Source organism: Sorex araneus, chromosome X (assembly GCF_027595985.1).
Source record: "Sorex araneus isolate mSorAra2 chromosome X, mSorAra2.pri, whole genome shotgun sequence".
Lineage (NCBI taxonomy): Eukaryota > Metazoa > Chordata > Mammalia > Eulipotyphla > Soricidae > Sorex > Sorex araneus.
In genome coordinates, this window is record NC_073313.1 from 130,881,173 (window position 1) to 130,903,754 (window position 22,582).

General features: G+C 36.4%; 1 protein-coding gene across 1 annotated transcript in view; it reads right to left on the reverse strand.

The window, feature by feature from the left end:
- The window catches only part of KLHL4 (kelch like family member 4), a 120,033-nt gene that overhangs the window by 96,204 nt on the left and 1,247 nt on the right, over positions 1-22,582 (reverse strand). The gene's annotated exons all lie outside the window — the stretch shown is intronic.

Genomic DNA, 22,582 nt, shown 5'->3' on the forward strand with positions numbered 1-22,582 from the left:
TTCTTATTCATCCTGCTACTCTGTGTCTCTTAATTGGTGCATTTAGGTCATTGACATTGAGAGAGATTATTGCTATCGATTTTGTCCTATCTGTCTACAAGCATTTGGTGTATTTTGTGGGCTTGTATTTCCCTTAAGTAGCCCCTTTAGTCCTTCTTATAACAATAATTTTGAGTCTCTGAAATTCCTGTGTGGAGCATAGCAACAGGCACCAGAGCTGATAATATCTGCCCCTGCATAGCAGGTAAGACCTCTCCCTGCATAGTGACCCAGTAGGGAGTATCTGGGCGCATTTTACAAGCACCAGGTATCTGGCCTTGAGTCTCACCCAACCCCCACAAGAACTGTCACCTAGCTGCAGCATCTAGCCATAAATTGGATTGGGCTTGGGGAAAGCAGAGTTGGAAAGGTGATAGGTTAGTAATGCGGAACTCTATGTGATTGGACCATCCTCTTAGCATGAGACCCCTATAAAATATATGTACATTTGGCAATAAAGCAAGTGGTCATCAGCTTCTCCAGGAGTGGTTTCTTAGCGCACCTGCTATCCTTTACCCCGTGTCTGGCCAGACCTGGTGTGCAACGTGTCTGGGCACATGTTCCCGAGCATTCCTGATTTCTTGTTTATCTGTTGAAGCTGTGTATTCTGCCTTCAAATATTATTGAGAATCTAGCTTGGGAAGTTTTCTTCTCAAGGCGTTAATTTAATTGAATTTTTTTCACTATATCCCACCACTGTTTTCATGCCAGGAGGGTTTGTTGTTGTTGTTGTTGTTCTTTTTTTTGGGGGGGGGGTCACACCCGGCAATGCATAGGAGTTACTCCTGGCTCTGCACTCAGGAATTACTCCTGGCAGTGTTCGAGGGACCATATGGGATGCTGGGAATCGAATCCGGGTCAGCAGCGTGCAAGGCAAACGCCCTACCCGCTGTGCTATTGCTCCAGCCCCTCATTCTTCTTTGATGTCTCTGCTTTCAGTATTCTATGTGTATCTGTACATTTTGTCATTCTTATTAGGATGTCTCTAAGAATATTTTTATTTTAATCTGTTTTAGTTGGTATCCTTCAGGTCTCCTGGATCTGGTTGCATGCACTTTTCCACTCTGGAAACTTTCAGCAATGATGTCTCTGACAGTTGCTTCTTCAGGGTTTTCATCCTGCCCCTCTGGTATCCAATGACTCTTATGTGTTTTTCTTAAGTCCATCCAAATGTTCTCTTGTCACCTGCTGGTTTATTTTGAGGCTCTTTTCCCTACTCTGCACCTCATTAGGGAACTCGCTGATTCTGTCCTCAGCAACTGTTACTCTGCTGCTGATACCTTCCAGTGAGATTTTCATTTCACCTACCAGGTTTCTCCGGTCTGTCATTTCTGTTTGTACTTTCCTTATTTCTGCTATGATGGTCTCTTGTATTTTATTGACGATACCTTCCATTGTTTCTTTTAGCTCCTTATGTAACCTTAAGAGTCCATTCTAAATTCCTTGTCAGAGAGTATACATAGCTCATTATTACTGCTTGGATAATCTGGGGTAGCATCCTCAATCACGGAGCCATCTGAGTTTTGTTTTCCTTTATCATTGTGAGTTTGTAGTTTTGATTTTTGTTCTCACAGTTGCTTTTGTGTTTTGTGGGGGAATGCTTATTGAAGTAGGGTGTAATAGACTATTGGGCCTAACATGGTTGGTGTGGTCAGGTTACCATCCTGAGTTCCAAATTAGAGGCTAATTTGTGGTACTTACGGGGAATGATGGGGGAGGTTAACTGCAGGGCATGTTATTAGCCTCTGCTTCAAAACCAATGCCCCCTGGCATTCTCATCTGAAATGGCTGAAGCCTTGAAGGTTACATCAGCAGTCTGAAGCCATTGCCAGTTTGGGGCCTGCACGGCTGTCTCTTGGTTTCCTGTGGCTTGAACAAGGCAGGGGGTCTACCAATGTCATCGTTTTAAGGAATGAGTGCTACACCATTGTGTCAGTATACCATTGTTTCCATTTTAGAAATTTTAACAACTTAGAGATTTCATATCTTGGCTACTGTGTACACCGCTGCTATGAAATGAAGACTGTATATATTGTTTCAAACTACCTCTGGCTCATCCATCACCTAAATGCAGGCGTGTTATTTCCAATTTACTGATAATTTTCATCATAAATAGATGTTGACTCATGAAAAACGCTTTTCCAGCATGTATTGATATGACCATGTGATTTTTGTTCTGCTGTTCTAGAATTTAATATTAGGCTTTACATATTCAAGGTATGTTCTCTACTGCTGAAACAAGGACCAAAAACATAATCAATTGATTTTCATGTTTCTTTGTGTTGATATAGAGCCCTGTATTCCTTTATTTGAATATATTGAATCATTCTTGATTTACTGGGACAAGTGTCACCAGATTCTGATGGGGCTTTTCTTGAAGTGTTGTTGCAATTAATTTGCCAAGATCTTGATAAGTATTTTTCACCTATATTCAGAGATACCGATCTGTATAGCTTTTTAAAAAATTCTCTGTTATTTAGTGCTTAGAGGATTCGTGGCAATGACCTCATATAATCTGCATTACTCATTTAAATTTTTTTGCATTTTCGGTCACACCCAGCTATGCACAGGGATTACGCCTGGCTCAAGCACTCAGGAATTACTCCTGGCGGTGCTCGGGGGACCATATGGGACACTGCGAATCGAACCCAGGTCGGCAGAATGTAAGGAAAGCACCCTATCCTCTGTGCTATCACTCCAGCCCCTCCCATTTAAATTTTTTAAGAACAGGATGGATCATAGTTAATCTGGAGATAAAAATATAATAACTTAAATGAAAATTAAAAGTTGGAGTCTACTAATTGACATCAGCAAGCAGAAATGTAAAATAATCAAATTGAATATAAGCTAATTCAGGTTTTACAACCTGATAAGGGTAAGAAAATGAGTGACAGAGTTTATGAGACCTTGTCTGTTATCATAAGTATACTATGAATAACTGAAATTCCAGATAGCAGTAAAATTAAAATGGAAAATAATCTTGAAAAAATATTGGCTGAAACTTTAAAAAATATGATCAAATATATGGAAAAATTCAAAAAGAACCTTAAGGTTTATGTTGCTCACAATAATTAAATTCTAGAGATGGTGTCTGCTAAAATATTAGGTCTTTTTAAAAAAACAAGCAATGTGCTTACCAAATCAAAAGAAATTAATGATCTCCAAGTAGCATATCCACAGTGTCCACAATGAAACATTTGAAATATAATCAAACTGTCCAACAATACATACAAAAAGTAAATCTTAAAAGAACTAAGAAAGATATGACTCTGCACATAAATAGGATCCAAAAATATACTGCTAGCTGTTTTATGATCAGAACCTTATCATATGCTTATATCAATAATTAAATATTTTGAAAGAATCTCATTCCAGAAGAAATACTAATTTATGACATCACAAGACATTTGCAGCTGAATGAGTTCTCTCTGCATAGAACTTCAATACTAGCAAAGGAATACTGCCAGACTATAATAAATATAAGGAGGCAGGGGGAGGGTGGGAAACTGGGTATATACCAGGGATATTAGTGGTGGGGAATGTGCACTGGTGGAGGGATAAGTGTTTGATCACTGCGAGATTATAACCCAAACATGAAAGCTTGTAATTATCTCACTCTGATTCAATAAAATTTAAAAAAATATACAAGATCAAAAGTAACAGTGTATAGTGTATTTTTAAAGCTGGAGCTTAAGTCAGGTAGATAGTAGAGGGGCTGAGGCACTTGCCTTGCATGTGGCCAACACTAGTTCAGTCTCAAGAACCATATGTTATACCCCAAATTCAGCTAGGAGTGATTACTGAGCACAGAGTTAGTTGTAAGCTCTTCACACAGTTGATGCTGCCCAAGCCACATGGCAATTTATTAACTTAAAGGCTTTATCTTTAAGCGGATATAGCTTAGAGACAAATCACATGCTTCACATGCATGAAGGGTGCCTGGGTTCTATACCTCACATCAAACAAACAAGAGGAAAAGATGCTAGTAGATGACAAACCAAATAACTATAATATGTAATTCATCTATATAGAAGTAGAAAACTGGACAAAGATGCCTTCCCCTACTAATAATTAATCTTACAAAAACTAGATTAAATTCTACTACAAAGATATGGATATTTGTTTCTTTGATATTTTGGAAGACCTGAAGAATATAGATATTAATTCTTTATTGATGATCAAACTCATATGGGAAACATGAAAGGCATGTGCCTCACCCACTCTAGTACCTCTATCACCTTCTTAAAGATCAAATATTACATTTCTCTCCAATAAGGATGGACCCAGAAGGTATCTATGCTAAATAAGTCAGAGATGAAGGGAAAATAAAGTTGATGTGTATGTTACAATTTATTAAAGAATGGAAACTTATAGAAAAGTGGTATAAAATGTCTACATGGAGTAAATAGGAAAAGAGTTGGACAGTGATACAAACTTTCAGATATAAAATAAATAGGGTCTAAGGATCTAATATATAAAAGGGCTATTATTGTTTTTAACATTATGTTGTATAACTGAATATTGCTGAGTTTAGGACTTATATCATCTCCTTATATATCATGAAAAAGTTATCTTAACAACATAGAGAAAATAGGATCAAAAACATGGAAATTAATATGAACATTATTAAAACCAGGAGCAGAAAGCCACACTATTTATGACAACAAATGACAAAAAAAGTTTGGGGAAAAAACAAAACATTCACTTTACTATATGTGTTTTCTACAATATAAATATTTCCTGGCATAGAACAAAATTTATGAAACATAAGCATATAATTATGAACAATATATAATTTTTGAGTTCCATTCATGTTGTAGTAAAAGGCTGTGTTCATCCTTTCTTATAGCTGTGCAGTACACCACTGTGTACATGTAGCACTACATAATCCATTCATCTGTTGTTGGACATCTGAATCATTTCCAGATCTTCCCTATTGTAAATAATATTGTAAAATAAACTGGTTCAGACATAGAATTTTTGTTGCTGTTGTTGCTTAGGGGATGCACATGGCTGTTCTCAGAGTCAACACCTGGCTCAGTATTCAGAGATCACTTGTGGTGGGGTTTGGCGAAACATATGGGGAGCCTATGATTGAATCTGAGTTGGACAATTGCATGACAAAGGCCTTACCCACTATACTAACTCAATGGCCTTCAACACATATCTAATTTTTAGTATTATATCACTATTGGGACAGGAACATAAAGTAGGATAGCTGGATGATAGAGTAGTTCTTTTAAAATTTTTTTTGAGAAATAACTGTACCTGTTTCCCATTCAGATTGCATGTGATTATATCCTCATAATGTTAATGAGAATTACTTTTGCTCTGCATGTCATTCATATTAGATGTTTCTAGGTGTTTTGATACGAGTTTTACTCACTAGTTGAGGTGATACCTCTTTGAACCATTGAAGCCCTTCTATAATAATGACGCTTTGAAATGTTGTCATGTAACTATTTGCCACTTGTATGTCTTATTTTAACAAGTGTCTGCTCTGTGACAGGATACTCAACTCTGTTCCATTGGACTGCAGGTCTGTTTCTAGCCCAATATCTACTTTTTAATTACTACTGCTTTGTAGTAGAGTTTGAAGTTAGGTAAGGTGATGCCACCCATCTTCTTTTTCCCAAGGATTGCTTTAGCAATTTTGGGGGGTTTATTGTTCCATATGAATTTCAGGAGTGTTTTGTCTATTTCTTTGAAAAATGTCATGGGTATTCTGATAGAGACTGCATTAAATTTGTATAGTGCTTTGGGCAGTATTGCCATTTTGATCATGTTAATTCTCCCTATCCATGAGCTCAGGATGTGTCTCCATTTCCTAGTGTCCGCTTTGATTTCTTGAAGTAGTGTTTTGTAATTTTCCTTGTATAAGTCCTTCACCTCTTTGGTTAAGCTGATTCCAAGGTACTTGATTTTATGAGGTACTGTTGTGAATGGGATTGTTTTTTTAATGTCTCTTTCTTCTCTTTCATTATTTGTATAAAAGAAAGTGATGGACTTTTGGGTGTTGATTTTGTAACCTGCCAATTTACTATATCGAACTATTGTTTCTAAGAGCTTTTCTGTAGAGTCTTTAGGGTTTTCTAAGTATAGTATCATGTCGTCTGAAAATAGTGATAGATTGACCTCTTCCTTTCCTCTCTGTATGCCATTGATATCTTTCTCTTATTTAACTACTATAGCCAGAACTTCCAGTACTATATTGAATAAGAATGTCGAAAGCAGGCAACCTTGTCTTGTGCCCAATCTTAGAGTGAAGGCTTTCAGTATTTCCCCATTGAGAATGATAATTGCCATAGGCTTGTGGTAAATGGCTTTGACTATATTGAGGAAAGTTCCTTTGTTGCCCATTTTGCTGAGAGTTTTCAACATAAACGGGTGCTGGATCTTGTCAAATGCTTCCTCTGCATTTATTGATGTGATCATATGGATTTTAGGATTTATTTTATTGATGTAATAAATTATGTTGATTAACTTACAAATGTTAAACCATCCTTGCATCACTGGGATGAATCCTACTTGGTCATGGTGTATGATCTTTTTGATGAGTTGTTGGATTCATTTGCTCATATTTTGTTGAGTATTTTTGCGTCTGTGTTCATTAGGGATATCTGTCTGTAATTCTCCCTCCTGGTGATATCTCTATCTGATTTTGGTATCAGGGTGATATGTGCTTCAAAGAAGCTGTTTGGAAGTGTTTTTGATACTTCAACTTCTTGGAAAAGCTTAAGAGGATTGAGAGTAAGTCCTCTTTAAACATTTGGAAAAATTCACTAGTGAATCCATCTGGTCTAGGACTTTTGTGCTTGGGGAGACTTTTTATTACCGTTTGAATTTCCTTGATGGTGACAAGTCTGTTCAGGTATTCCAGGTCTTCTTGGTTCAGCCTTGGGAGGCTATAGGAGTCTTGGGGTTTATCCATTTCCTCAAGGTTTTCATGTTTCATGGCAAAAAGTTTCTCAAGGTAATCTCTGAGGGTCATTTGAATTCTATAGGTTCTGTTGTATTGTCCTCCTTTTCATTTTGGATTTGGCTTATTAGGGTGTTCTCTCTCCCGTTTTTTTGTGAGTCTTGCTAGAGGTTCATCAATCTTATTTATTTTCTCGAAGAACCAGCTCTTGGTTTCATTGATCTTTCGGTTTGTTTCTTGGGTTTCCATCTCATTAATTTCTGCTCTGAGTTTTATTATTTCCTTCCTCTCAAATATATGGCCACTTAATCTTTCACAAAGGAGCAAGAAATGTGAAGTGGAACAAGGAAAGCCTCTCCAACAAGTGTAGCTGGGAAAACTGGATGGCTACATGCAAAAAAATTAATTCTAATGTCTGCCTAATGCCAGGCACAAAAGTCAGATCAAAGTGGATTAAAGACCTCAATATCAGACAGGAATCTACAAGGTACATAGAGGAAAATGTAGGCAGAACTCTCTATGACATTGAAGCAAAAAGCATCTTTAAGAATTAAACAGCACTGACCATGCAAGTGGAAGCAAACATAAACAAATGAGACTACATCAAACTAAGAAGCTTCTGCACTTCAAAAGAAACAGTGAACAAAATACAGAAAGAGCCCACAGAATGAGAAAGAATAGTTACCCAATACTCATCTGATAAGAGATTAATATCCAGGATATACAAGGCAGTAGTAGAATTGTACAAGAAAAATACCTCCAACAACATAAAAAAATGGGGAGAAGAAATGAACAGAAGTTTCCTCAAAAAAGAAATACAAAAGGCCAAAAGGCACATGAAAAAAATGCTCCACATCTCTAGTCATCAGGGAAATGCAAATTGAAACAACAAGAGATAAACCACAGAGACTGGCACACATTCAATAGAACAAAAGCAGCCAGTGCTGGCGTGGATGTGGTGAAAAAGTGACGCTCTTTCACTGTTGGTGGGAATGCCGACTGGTCCAGCCTTTCTGGAAAACAATATGGACAGTCCTTCAAAAACTAGAAATTGAGCTTCCATATGACCCTGCAATACCACTTCTGGGAATATATCCCGAGGATGCAAAAAAGCACAGTAGAAATGACATCTGTACCTATATGTTCATTGCAGCACTGTTCACAATAGCCAAAATCTGGAAACAACCCAAGTGCCCTGGAACAGATGACTGGTTAAAGAAACTTTGGTACATCTACACAATGGAATACGATGCGGCTGTTAGAAGAGATAAAGTTCTGAAATTTACGTACATTTGGATAGACATGGAAAGTAACATGCTAAGTCAAATTAGTCAGAAAGAGAGAGACAGATATAGAAGGACTGCACTCATTTTTGGAGTATAGAATGACATCAACATGAGGCTGATACCCAAGGACAGTAGATACAAGGGTCAGGAGGATTGACCCATAGCTGCAAGCCTTCCTCATGAGCAGAGGGGAGAAGGCAGATGGAATAGAGAAGGGATCACTAAGAAAATGATGGCTGGAGGTATTAGTCAGAATGGGAGATGTGTGCTGAAAGTAAATAATGGACCGAACATGATGACCTCTTAGTGTCTGTGTTGCAAGCCATAATGCCCAAAAGTAGAGAGAGAGAGTATGGGGAATATTGTCTGCCATGGAGGCAGGGGGAGGGTGGGAAACTGGGGATATACAGGGGATATTCGTGGTGGGGAATGTGCACTGGTAAAGGGATGGGTGTTTGATCATTGTATGATTCTAACCCAAACATGAAAGCTTGTAACTATCTCACAGTGATTCAATAAAATTATAAAAAAAGTAGTGTCGGCTCATCACATCAAATCTCATTTCATGGAATTGCTTATATTTTGTATTTTTTGTTATTTATTTCTGAGTTCTTTATGTACAGTGAACATTATTTATTATATTTGTGCTAAAAGAATGATTTCTCCTATTATGTTATGCTTTTTTCATTATAGTTTCTTTCACCTTGTATAAGTTATTTTTTAAATTGATATAATCCCATTTGCTTAAATTTCATTTTGTTTTGTCAATAGAGTTGAATCACTAAAAATATGATTAAGTTCAGTATCTTTTAGTATTTTGTCTATGTTTTCTTTGATTAATCGATTAGAGCCTAACACCTAAATATTTGACATAGTTTTTTAAAAATTTTTTATTAGTGAATCACCGTGGGGGTACAGTTACAGATTTATACATTTTTGTGCTCATGTTTCCCCCATACAAAGTTCGAGAACCCATCCCTTCACCAGTGCCCATTCACCACCAGTAAGTCCAGCATCCCTCCCACCCTCCCCAGTCCCGTCTCCCCCCACCCCACACTGCCACTATGGCAGGGTATTACCTTTTGTTCTCTCTCTCTGATTAGGTGTTGTGGTTTTCAATAAAGGTGGTGAGTGGCCATTGTGTTCAGTCTCTAATCTACATTCTGCACACATCACCCTTCCCCCCCATGACCTCCGACCACATTTTACTTGGTGTTCCCTTCTCTGCGTTACCCAGAATGAGGGACCAGCGTCCAAGCTATGGAGACAGCCTCCTGGTACTTATTTCTATTATTCTTGGGTGTTAGACTCCTATTCTATTATTCTATATTCCACAGATGAGCGCAATCTTTCAATGTCTGTCTCTCTCTTTCTGACTCATTTCACTTAGCATGATACTTTCCATGCTGATCCACTTATATGCAAACTTCATGACCTCATTTTTTCTAACAGCTGCATAGTGTTCCATAGATGTACCAAAGTTTCTTCAGCCAGTCATCTGTTCTAGGGCACTCAGGTTTTTTTCCAAATTCTGGCTATTGTAAACAGTACTACGATGAACATATAAGCACAGATGTCATTTCGACTATACGTTTTTGCTTCTCTGGGATATATTCCCAGCAGTGGTATTGCTGGATCAAATGGAAGCTCAACCTCTAGTTTTTTGAGAATCGTCCATATTGTTTTCCAAAAGGGCTGAACTAGTCGGCATTCCCACCAGCAGTGTAGAAGGGTCCCTTTCTCCCCACATCTTCTCCAACAGTGTTTGCTTTTGTTCTGTTGGATGTGTGCCAGTCTCTGTGGTGTGAGGTGGTATCTCATGGTTGTTTTGATCTGCATCTCTCTTATGATTAGTGACATAGAGCACTTTTTCATGTGCCTTTTGGCCATTCGTATCTCTTCCTTGGGAAAGTTTCTGTTCATTTCTTCGCCCCATTTTCTGATGGAGTTGGATGTTTTCTTCTTGTAGAGTTCAACCAGTGCTTTATACACCATTGATATCAACCCCTTATCTGATGAGTATTGTGTAAATAACCTTTCCCATTCTGTAGATAGTCTTTGTATTTTGGTCACTGTATCTTTTGCAGTGCAGAAGCTTTTTAGTTTAATGTAGTCCCATTTGTTGATCTCTGTTTCTACTAGATTGCTTAGTTCCGTGTCATCTTTGAAGATACCTTTATCTTCAATATCGTGGAGGATTTTGCCGACCTTGTCTTCAGTGTACCTTATGGTTTGTGGTCTGAGGTTGAGGTCTTTAATCCATTTTGATCTGACTTTTGTGCATGGTGTCAAGTCGAGGTCTAAGCCCATTCTTTTGCATGTGGTTTTCCAGTTGTGCCAGCACCATTTGTTAAAGAGGCTTTCCTTGCTCCACTTCACATCTCTTGCTCCCTTATCAAAGATTAGATGATCATACATTTGGGGTTGTGTGTAGGGATATTCCATCCTGTTCCATTGGTCTGCAGGTCTGCCTTTGCTCCAGTACCATGCTGTTTTAATTGTTACCGCTTTGTAATAAAGTCTGAGGTTGGGGAGGGTGATGCCTCCCATCGTCTTTTTCCCAAGAATTGTTTTAGCTATCCGTGGGCGTTTGTTGTTCCATATGAATTTTAGGATTGCTTGATCCATTTCTTTGAAGAATGCCATGGGTATCCTTATAGTGATCGCATTGAATCTGTATAATGCTTTGGGGAGTATTGCCATTTTGACAATATTGATTCTCCTTATCCATGAGCAAGGTATATGTTTCCATTTCCTCATGTCCTCTTTGATTTCATGGAGTAGAGTTTTATTGTTTTCTTTGTAGAGGTCTTTTACTTCCTTGGTTAGGCTGATTCCGAGGTACTTGATTTTCTGGGGCATGATTGTGAATGGGATTGCTTTTTTCATGTCCCTTTCCTGTGCCTCATTGTTTGTATATAGGAAAGGCATGGATTTTTGGGTATTGATTTTGTAGCCTGCAACTTTACTGTATAAGTCTATTGTTTCTAAGAGTTTCTTAGTAGAGGCTTTGGGCTTCTCTAGATATAGTATCATATCATCTGCAAATAGTGAGAGTTTGATTTCTTCCTTCCCTATCTGGATGCCCTTCATATATTTTTCCTGTCTAACATCTATCGCAAGTACTTCCAGTACTATATTAAAGAGAAGTGGTGAGAGTGGGCATCCTTGTCTTGTGCCTGATCTTAGAGGAAAGGCCCTTAGTTTTTCTCCATTGTGGATAATGCTTGCCGTAGGCTTGTGGTAGATGGCTTCAACTATCTTGAGGAAAGTTCCTCCAAAACCCATTTTGGTGAGAGTTTTTATCGTGAACGGATGTTGGATCTTGTCAATTGCTTTCTCTGCATCTATTGATATGACCATATGGTTTTTATCTTTACTTTTGTTGATATGATGGATTATGTTGATTGATTTCCGGATGTTAAACCATCCCTGCATCCCCGGGATGAATCCCACTTGGTCATGGTGTATGATCTTCTTGATGAGTTGTTGGATCCTATAATACTTGATCCATTTTATATTGATATTTTTTAACGCATGAGATGGTAACACAGAATTTTTTTTTTTTTTGCATCTAGTAACCTTTTTTCTATCTTTTTTTGGTTTTATTTTTCGTCACACCCGGCGATGCACAGGGGTTACTCCTGGCTCTCCACTCAGGAATCACCCCTGGCGATGCTCAGGGGACCATATGGGATGCTGGAAATCGAATCCAGGTCGGCTGCCTGCTAGGCAAAAGCCCTACCCGCTGTGCTATCGCTCCAGCCCTGGCAACCAATTTTCTCTGCACCATTTGTTGAAGAGATTTTATATTTCTCCCTTGTACACTCTTGACTCCTTTATTATATATCTACTGCATGAGATAATTTTTATGGCTTCTGTAATAGAATGCATTTTCTTCTTTTCTCACGAAGTGACAAAATGTTTATTGAACAGAAGTTGAAAAAATACTGTCCACACACCAAATACAGTTAGTGAATTCTTTAATACAGTCGATGTGCTATGAAAACACTTTTTGGCATAATCAGTTAACATAATCAAAGTGACATGAAATTAGTAAAATTCCATGCTCAATATCTACAATTTCGGCTTCAATGTAGCATTGTCACAGTCACTCATTCACTTGTATGTTATGTATAATTAATGTTTTTTTAAAAAAACTGTATAATTTTAATAAAATGAATGACCTGCGACTTCCAAAATATTTATTCTCTATCCATTCACAGAAAAAAATTACTATTGTAATTGTAATATATTACACAGCGGGTAGTGCATTTGCCTTGCACACGGCTCACACGGGTTTGATTCCTCCACCCCTCTTGGAGAGCCCGGCAAGCTACCACGAATATCTCGCCCGCATGGCAGATTCTGGCAAGCTGCCTGTGGCATATTCGATATTCCAAAACCAGTAACAACAAGTCTCAAAATGGAGATGTTACTGGTACCTGCACTACGAAATCAATGAGCAATGGGATGATAGTGACAAATGACAGTGAATCGTATTACCTAAGTTGTAATAAAATAAATATTTATAAAAGCTTTGGTGTAGTCCTTAAGGTCATCAACAAATATTAGCAAGGTATCTCTTGCCCGCATGCCTAGCTATCTTCCCTGGGGACTCTCGGAGGGGATGGGCTCCAGCTTCCCTCCCCACCCTGATCAGAGCTCCCAGCAGCCGAAGACCACCCTAACCTAGCCACAGCCATGCTCAAGACCCCTCTCCATACGTTCGTTCGGACAGGCCTCATGCATGAAGGGACCGGCAGAGGAACCCAGGTGTGTGTAATCCCATCAACGGCCAACATCCAGAGATTTAATAGCACGCTCCCAGAAGCACTCGGCCACTTTGCAGCCGCACAATATCTTATAACCTACTTTTCCCTCTGGGAGAAACTCACAAGCTACTGAGAGCTTCCTGCCCACATGGGACAGCTTCGCAAGCTTCCCATGGTGTATCCATATGCCAAAGCCAGTAACCATCTGAATCTCATTTCCCGACCCTGAAACAGCCTCCAATGTGGCATCGTTGGGAAAGCCAAGAAGAGAGAGGCTTCTAAAATCTCAGGGATAGGACGAATGCAGAGGTTACTGAGACTGCTCAAGCAACTCCATAATCAACGGGATTTCGTGATCGTGATCTGCAAATAGTGATATTTTAATTTATTTTCCAATGTATATACTTCTGACTTTTTTTTCCTGCTGTGACGAGTACTTCCAATGCTATGTTAAATAATAATGGAAAAAGTGAATATCCTTGCCTTTGGCCAGATCTTAACGCAAAAACTTCAGTTTTTTGACACAAGTGTGAAGTTAGCTGTGTTTTTTTTTTGTATATAGTCTTTCCTATCATGAGTTGTTTCATTTGAGAAATCTTATATGAATCTTATGGGGGAGCTTTTTACTTCTGCTTAATTTGGGAGTGTACGTCTCTCTTTGAACTAGAGCTTAGGGCATTTGCCTCGCACGCGGCCGAGCTGGGTTTGATTCCTCTGTCCAATTAGGAAATCCCGTCAAGTTACTGAGAGTATTCCACCCCCACAGCAGAGCCTGGCAAGCTACCTGTGGCATACTTGATATGCAAAAAGAGTAAGAAGTCTCACAATGGAGACGTTAGTGGTGCCCGCTCGAGCAAATCGATGAACAATGTGATGACAGTGTTACACTGCTACGTCTCTCTTTGTTACTCACCATTTTGATTATACTGGTCTTGGGGTTCTTCAATTTGGGTTTATCTTGTTTGGAACTTTTTGGGCTCCTAGATCAGTGTACATATCTCTTTATTCAGATGGAAGTAGTCTGGGGTTAGTATTTATTTGTGTCGCGGTTCTGGCTCTTTCTTTCCTCTCTTATATTCCTATGATGCAGTTTCTTACACTTGATGTTGCCTTATGTTTTCCCTAAATTTACTTCATTTTCAAAGAGTGCCTTTCACTTAAAATCCTGTACTTTGTCCTTGTCCTCATGATCACTGATTTATTGTTTAGTTTCTTCCATTCTGATATCAACTTCTGGTAATGAGTTTTTCAGCTCAGTTACACTAGTTTTTAGTTCTTCATGGATATGTTTTCCAATTAGTCAGCCTTTTCCCAAGTTTCTTGCTGAGCACTACTGATTATTACGTAATTCCATCAGATATGAAAAGGATTATTGGCTTTAAGTCCTCCCTCAGGCAATTTATAAAGTTCTACTATAGCTTGGACTTGCAAAGGCTTTTGCCCTTATCTGTTAATCTGGCTTAATTTTTTAATTTGTTCCTGGTGGTCCATAGGGATTACAAAAGCATCTCCAACTATGAGCTGACATGAACAACTCTTTTGGGATCACTTTTTGCTGAATCATATGCTACCTATGACTGTGGGTTTGTATGGGTCTGGATGTCTGCTGGGAATTGTGGTCCTCGTGAGTGCCCTATAGCTAATAAACCTCAATGGTCTGCATGTTCTGTATTCTAGACAAAGAATCACTGTTGCTGGAGTCTGGCTACTGATAATGTATCATAGACCAATCATCCGAGGGTGTAACTGGAGATTGTGATCCCAAATACCCAGTCACAGCAGTTCAGTGACCTGTTCTTTGTAGCTACAGAAGGTTTGTATTTGTTAGTTCCAGACAGCAATTACAGAATCAAGGCTCAGCATATCTGGGTAGCAACTGGAGATATAGATTCTGTTTTTGTTTATATAATCATGTGTCTCTAAGTTGGACTGTGCTTTTGCTGCTTCCAGATGGACTAATTCGCATATTTCCCCAAATGAGTTATGTTTATACAGGTGTGAAAGATGACCCAAGGGCACAGTTTTCACTATCCTCTGATAGACTCTGTTGAGTTTGGAAAGGTCTGTTTGGTTGCTTCCTGTACTTGTTATCTGATAGCCAGTGTTGCCTATTCACAATACTTTGAAGTACATGTGTGGCAAAAGCTAAAATACTTCAACTCCTTGCAGTCGAGCATTGCTGTGAGACAATTTCTTTCAACCCTGAGGCAGAGAGATAAGAAATACTGCCTCTCTCCAAATGCCAGAATCTCTCTATTGGATGGATTGGGATATCTATCATCATAGCTGTGAGATGGATCTCAGCCCTTCCATGTTCCATAGATGGGGTCATAGGTCCTCTTGCTGACTGCCAAAGATTTTGGGAGTGACTGAGTGTGGACGGAATCAGAATATTTTGCTTATCACCCATGCTCCATGTGTCTCAGTTTGCTTTGGTTTAACTTGAGAACACCATGTGCTGAGCCAGGCTGACTTAGAAAGTTGTACTGTCTGCTTGTGGACCTGCTGAGCATAGCATGGCTGAAATAGCAAGTTTGTTTGTATTCCCACAGACCCAGTAAGCATTTCATCACTGAATTAGCAGGTGAAACTATATTCCATATTTCAGTAAGAAGAGTGGAACTGAGATAGTAAGTTTGGCTGACACCCACAATCTATCCACGGGGCAAAACAAGATTCTTATTTTTAATTATAGTTTAGGTAACATGTTTACAATAATGTTAACATTGGTGACTTTTTTATGTGCACAGTTGCAGCAACTCACTACCACTAAAATGGCCAAGGACCCTGCCTCAACCACCATCTTTAGCTCAGTTCTAATTCATCTTTATTCTCTTCCAACTCTCTCCCCATATTGTAATGTCAGCTTGGTAATTACAAGTGTTTGTCACAGTTAAACATTCCTTATTACCTTATTTGTTGCTCAATGACCCACAGGTGAGTGAGATTATTCTGTTTATTATTTTTAAGAATATTCATGTTCAACATTTGATAACAGCATAAATCACAGATTCAAGTATATTCACAATTATTTAAAGTAAAATCAATTATATTTCAAGTATATCAAATATGATTATTCTACATTGTGACAAATTTACTGTGTTTTATTTTTCGCATATTTGCATTTATAGAATATCACATACTAATTTCCTATAGGAAAATCTGTCAGATTTCCCCAAGTGTGTTGTAAAGTTTTCGTTTTTATTAAATGATAAATTTTATTTTTTGTGTTGTTGTTGAGCTTATAAATTATTTCTTTATATTTCACATCAGCCATTTGTCAGATGTGTTTCATTCAAACATTTTCTACATTCAGTAGAAGGAGATTTTTTTGTTTTCATGCTGTTTTGTTTCAATGTGAGGAAACATTTTATTTTGATACAGTCATATTTGTTTATTTTGTGTTTTGTTTTCCCTACCTATGGATTGGAATCACTAAATGTAGGACTTAAAAAAGTCAATACACAGAATACCTTGCCCCTATTTTCTTCAGTGTATGTGTATACCTTCACATCTAATTTCTAAGTCTTTAGTCCATATTTAGTTAACATTTGTGCATGATGTGAGACAATTATTTAATTCATTCTTTTGCATATAGCTACCCAATTTTATTGACACTGGTTATTGAAGACTTTCCTTTTTCCAATTAAAGATATCAGATCCTATGTTGAAAATTAAATGTCTATACATGTGATGATTTATTTATTTGCTACCAATTCCATTCCATCAAATTTAGTGCATTTTTATTTCAATACAGTATTCCTCTCATTACAGTAGCTTAATAATACTCCATAGTGTAGTGCTGCATACTGAAGTAAAGTAGTAGTATCAAAGCCTAGAATAACAGCATTAGTGTAGTATAATTTACTGATTATAGGATAAAATATTCTGCACTAAAGGAATCATTCCTGGTGAAGATCAGGGGATGATTTGTGGTGCTGGAATTTAATATACACCAGCTGCATTTGTAAAGTAAATGCCTTAACTGCTGTACTATCTCTCCAGTCTTGCCTCATATTTCTTTTCAAATTTCCTTTAGTTATTTTATAATTTTCATCCCATAAAAACTCTAGTAACATATATTCTATATCCTTTATGGATTACATCGGAATTTTTGATATTTCATTAAATTTGTATACTGTTTTGGATAAGACAGTCATTTTAACAATATTAATTATTCCAACGAGATGTCTTTCCATTTCCCTGTGTCTATTTCTATTAAGTTTAGGAGTGATTTACACTTTTCAGTGTGTAAATAATTCATTTTCTTTGTCAATATTTTTTTACTTTTTGGGTCACACCTGGCATTGCACAGGGGTTACTTCTGGAACATGCACTAAGGAATTACTCCTGGAAGTGCTCAGTGGACCATATGGGATGCTGGGACTCGAATCTGGGTCGGCTGCGTGCAAGACAAATGCCCTACTAGCTGTGCTATCGCTCCAGCCTCTCTTTTTCAATCTTATTTCTAAATATTTCATATACAATTGTAAATTTGTAAGTGGTAATTCAATTATAAATTTGTTTTCTTCCCTTCTCTTATGGCCAATTACTTGCTTATTAAAATGCAGCCAAGATTTTCATATTGATTTTGCAGACTGCCATTTTACATTTGTTGGTTCTTTTTGACCACACAGTACTGTACTCAGAACTTATTCCTAACTCTGCACTTAGAGATCATTCCTAAGGGGCACAAGGGACCATAGAGAGTACTGGGGATTCAATCTGAGTCAGCCACATCTAAGTTAAGTGACTTACATGCTATAATATTACTTAAGCACTCATTTTACCATTTTAATAATATTCACAACTTGAGAATTAGAAATAAGGAATTTTATAATGATTATTTTGATATGTCTAGTGTTTTATTATTATTAAATTGAAAGGTGATAGCATTTGCAGATATAAAGGAAAAGGAAAATCACCACGTCACACCAAACATATACCATCAAAAATTTTTGAATATTTTTATCTTACTCTTTTAAGGTTAAAATGAAATTAAGATTAAGATTAAGGTCCTATTTGCCAATTTTTCTCCAATGTAAATATATTCTTTCCACTAACATCACCTAGCAACTCCCATCTTTCATTCTTTACTCATACTTTGAAAATAGTCACCATATGATATGACAGCAAATGTGTGATAGCACATTTGTGCTATCATATAGTTACTTGTTTCCAAAGAAATATATCAAGAAAATATATTCAGTTCCATTTCCTTGATGGGAGAGTGTTCATATAAATTGTTTAGAATTCCTTGGACCTAGTATAAGTTCTCTTTGTATTTTCTCTTTATTTATTCAATATTTTTCTTTTACTTAAGTATAATTTTCACAAACATTGCAATTTCAGGTCTAAAATATGATTTAATAATTTGGTCCATTATAAAAACATCAATAAAATGTCTGTACTTTATTTTTATTTTGGGAGCCACACCTGGCAAGACTCAGGGATACTCATGGCTTAGTGCTCAGGGATCAATCCTGGCAGTACTTGGGGAACCATTTGCAATGCTAAGAATCAAACCAGGAACAGTTGCAATCAAGTAAAACAACTTAACCTTTATGCTATGGAGTTTTAAGTGTTAATATTTTACTTTTTAAATTATTGGTATTGTGTTTTGTTGTCAAGGTTTGTCTATGTGTCCTTTGAATTACGTTTTTAGTAGAATGTACTTTAAAGCAGTAAGAGTTGCAATCATTTTATTATAAAGAATATTATATTTGGCATCTTTATTAAAGTTAAAATGTCCCTCTGTTCTCTATTTTGATTTCTGTTCATGTACCTTTTGAATATATTAATATCATAGATTTTGGGGGCTAGAGAGATAGGAAGAGATAGGATAGGGCTTTTGCCTTGCAGTAGACCTGGATTTGGTCCATAGCACCTATGTTGTCCTCTGAGACCAGTCAGTAATACTTCCTGACTGAAGATCCAGGGGTAAGCCCAGATCACTGAAGCTCCCAAACAAAAGAAAACAAAAGTAATCACATATACACACACGCACATACACACATATGCACATACACAAGTACACATACATTTGTATGTATCTCTCTATATCCAAAACATTACAATTCTTTCAATTCTTTCCACTTTATAAGTCCAGAAGAAAAGCATTGACAGTTTTTGCCAAAACCCTGAGAGGTGACAGTTTAATTAATAAATTAAACAAATAAACATTAAAGTACTAAGAAATCGATCATTTTAAGAATTTATAACAGATCAGTATAGTACTCTCAAGATGACCTACTAAATAGCAATATATATTTGAGTGTTATTTGTATTTCAGAATGCATAAGTGAAACATATTTGCCTTCCAATATCAGAAATTTTAACTTAGATAATTGCTTAACTATAATACTTATGGGAACAATAACCTAAAAAAATCAGATACCTAGATGAAAATAAAAATTCCAAATTTTCAAATACAAATACATTTTAAGTAATTGTAACTTAAATATTTATGTACCATTAAATTGTTAGAAATGACACATTTCTTTATGGGGCAATGAATAGAAATTTTCGATCAAGCTATAGAGATCCTATATTTTTAAGGACAGAAGCAATTGCAATGGGTTTAAAATATGTGTTAAAATGGTCTAAAGTGTAGTTTGGTCCTTATTTTTTTCATTGTAAGTAAACTTTTATGCGAAATACTTCAGTGTAAATTAGGTGAAGTGGGTTGAATGAGACCGTGATAACCATTTCTGCTAATTCCTTAAAACCAAATAATGCTCTAAATCTTTACCTTTTGTACTAAGAACACGTTGTTTTTGAACTATATAGAGACTATAAGCATTTTTATTCAATGCCCTAAACTAAAATGAAAGAACTGCATTTGTCTTTACAAATCAAGTTTAACATTTTGACAAATACCTGAATACTTACAAAAAGTACTTACAAAATCATTTCTTGAAAATTAAAACATTCCTTCTACATGTATATAATTTGATTATTAAACTACTCTGCTATATAAAAATCATGACTATATACAGTCAAACATGTTTTTATATTTCAGAATATAAATTTTGAAATAAAGGAAAGAAAGAAAATTGAGAAAAGATTTTATGAGGAAGCAGATACAGAGTTAATTGGATAACTAGGACAAAGAGTAAGTGGTGAATCATGTTGACATGTAAATAGCCACCATGAGATTAGAATAAACAGTTGTTGCTAAATGAAGTAATATTTATAATATAATTACATAAGAATGCATTTGGATTTTTTTGCTTTGTTTGTTTTTTTGGAGGCCACACCCGGTGATGCTCAGGGCTTACTCCTGGCTTTGCACTCAGGAATTAGTCCTGGTGGTCCTCTGGAACTATATGGGATGCCAGGAATTGAGCCCAAGTTGGCTGCATGCAAGGCAACCATGCTATCACTCTGGCCCTACATTTGAACTTTTATATACCCAGATATATGTATTGAAAGAACTCTAATTATTACTTAGCATTATTGTTTTGTTTGGAGAGCACAATCAGTAGTATACGAGGCTTAATCCTGACTCTGCTCAGGAATCAGTCCAGAAAGGGGTTGGGGAACCATGTGGTGCCAGGAATAGAACCTTGGGTTAGCCACATGCAATGCTAGCACCCTGCGAGCTGTGCTACTGTTCCAGCCCCTGAGCTTTAATATCATTTTTCAAAATAATTAGAATTTTGTATTATTGTGTATTAGTAATTTATTTCACTTTCTGTTCAGTCCTTGAAATATTTTTGGAAAGTGGGGTTGTTTAAAGACCCTTATTTTCCCCCTGAATGCTAGGAACCATACTGAACTATGTAATAAATCACACTGACTCCATTTCTATTTGTCTTTTATTCAGAAGATTTCCATTGAGGGAATGGCAGACTTTTTCCAACTTCTCAGTAATCTTTCTTCCTGCTCCTCAATAATGGTGATGATAAAAAGCATTAGAGAAACAGGACATAAGAAAACTTCTCAAACTCTCCTGATCAAGACCTGAGCATTTAAAATGGTCAATGATAGTTTAGTAAGCTATTGTATTTCAATTAAAAAGGTCTCTAATTTAGCTCTTCTCTTCTACTTAAATTGCAATATGGAGATTTATCAAAAACTAGAAAATGAGTTTCCATTAGACCCAAATATCCCACTTCCCTCACATTAGAAAACTTTCAATTCAAAGAGATATTTACAAGCCTATGTTTGTTGAAGGTCTCAGTAAAATAGCCAGAATATTGAAGCAACTAGATTTCCCAGTAACAGATGAATGGGTAAAGGAGTTATTTCACATATTTACACTGGACTAATATATGCAACCACCAGAAAATAATGAAGTTGTCCAATCGATAGAATTAGAGTTTACATGCTGAGTGAAATAAACTGGTGGAGGAATGGGTGTTTGATCATTGTGAGATTGTAACACAAACATGAAAGCTTGTAACTATCTCAGGATGATTCAATAAAATTAAAAAAATAAAAAATAGAAATAAACTATAGACAGAATGACAAATACAAGAAGATCTCACTCATCTATATTATATAAACAAATCAAGGGTTTGGGTTGTGAGAAACCAATAACAAACTTCAGAAACTAGAATGCAGATGTGAGAATGAAAGATTATGGGGAATGGAGTAGAGGGAATGAACAAGCTGTTGGTAAGTAACACTGGAACTGTTGGTGGAAGGTTTCAAGTACATATTTAGTGCTAAGGGAGGAAACAGCATAAACCAAGACCATAACTAAGAATTAGCAAATAATAGCACAGATTTTGAGGAAGAAATAGTGGACCAGAAAAGACATAGGGATGGTAAGATGGTGTGGACACTTTGACAGCAGGAATGGGAAGAAGCAACTTTGTACATTAATAATGGAAACTTAAATGTTATTGCACCCTATTACCTAAACTAGAACAAAACATTTTAAATAACTAAATTAAATTTAAAAGGTGCAAAGTACTATATAAAGTATATTTGTGATGCATGCGTTAGTACATTTCTAAAACCACTTTCTATATTTAAGAATATATTAACCTTCCAATATAACAAAAAGTCTGTCAAAATAAAATATGAAGATAAATATATTTTCAAATATCACTTGATGAAACTTTGCATTTGACATATAGCCTGACATTTTTACCTAGCATCTTTATTGTACTGAACAAATTAATTAATTGCAGATGTTCTCATGCTGAAAAATCAGTTCAGCAATATTCAAAAACCTTTGTTAGAAGGTCGCAATGAATCTTTTAAATCTCAGTATAGCATGGTCAAACGTATTTATTATCTTCCAAATTGGAGAGCTTCTAAAATTATCATTCACAATGAAGACAGTTAATTAAAAAAACTGCTGAGTCAGAGATAAAATTACAACCCGCTATTTAAAAAACAAATATGGTATATTACTTGCTTAATATAATTATATCTCTTAATAAATTAGAATTCATAACGTATATGTATTTCTTTAGTTTCTATCATAAACAATATATTTATGGTTACCTCTCAAAATAGTTTACATGTTTAATTTCACCAAGAAGGTTTAATTCCTGTAAGGAGACCATTTTTCACAATGATTGTTATTTTACCATAATTTATTTACA